This window comes from Pygoscelis adeliae, unplaced genomic scaffold, assembly GCF_000699105.1.
Source record: "Pygoscelis adeliae isolate BGI_AS28 unplaced genomic scaffold, ASM69910v1 Scaffold902, whole genome shotgun sequence".
NCBI classification, from domain to species: domain Eukaryota; kingdom Metazoa; phylum Chordata; class Aves; order Sphenisciformes; family Spheniscidae; genus Pygoscelis; species Pygoscelis adeliae.
This window is the reverse complement of record NW_008824280.1, coordinates 185051-185768: the sequence shown is the minus strand read 5'-3', so window position 1 is coordinate 185768 and position 718 is coordinate 185051.

Here is a 718-nt window from a genome sequence, read left to right as displayed (position 1 = left end):
CCTGGGAGACCATGAGTGTCGTACCACGGCTCGCTACACAAGGGATAGATGCTGACCAGCCTTCCCTCCTTCCCATCCCCTCTCTTCCCGGTCCTGGCTTGTTTCTAATTCCAAGGCGTGAAACGTGGTTAAATTTTGGAAGAATTTGACCAGGTCTGGGCACGATGTCAGGCCCTCATGGTTTACAGATTGGTCTGAAGGCCGTGCTGATGACCATGCTGATGGTCAGCATGACAGCAAAACAGGTGCCAATGCAAATTTGGGACCTTAAGAGTAAAAAAAAGTAAAAAATCACATTAAAAAAATCAAACCCCAGACAAATGCAGCTGGGCAAGCAGCTGGCAGAGACCACATTTGCACATTTAACAGCCAGTTTTACCCCTAGCACTTCTGTCCATCATCTTGCTGACCCAAACCAGCACTAAGGAATGTCTGTGCCCAAATCCCCAAGGTCCTGTTGCTTGCCAAAGGCTGGCAGGCACAGCCTTCACGTGTACGCAGCCATCACACGCACAAACAGGGCACTTCAGGGCTGAATTGAGCATGGCAGCCCTGAAATAGCCATTCTGCGTGTTGCTTTCAAGCTCAAGACTCCTCAGGCATGGAGAGGGCAGCAAGGCAGGACCCCCGCTGCAGAAACGGATCCTGCACCGCGCAGAGGGTCTCTGTGCCAGGGTGGTTTGGGTGGCACCTCTGCTCGCAGAGGGGAGGGGAACAC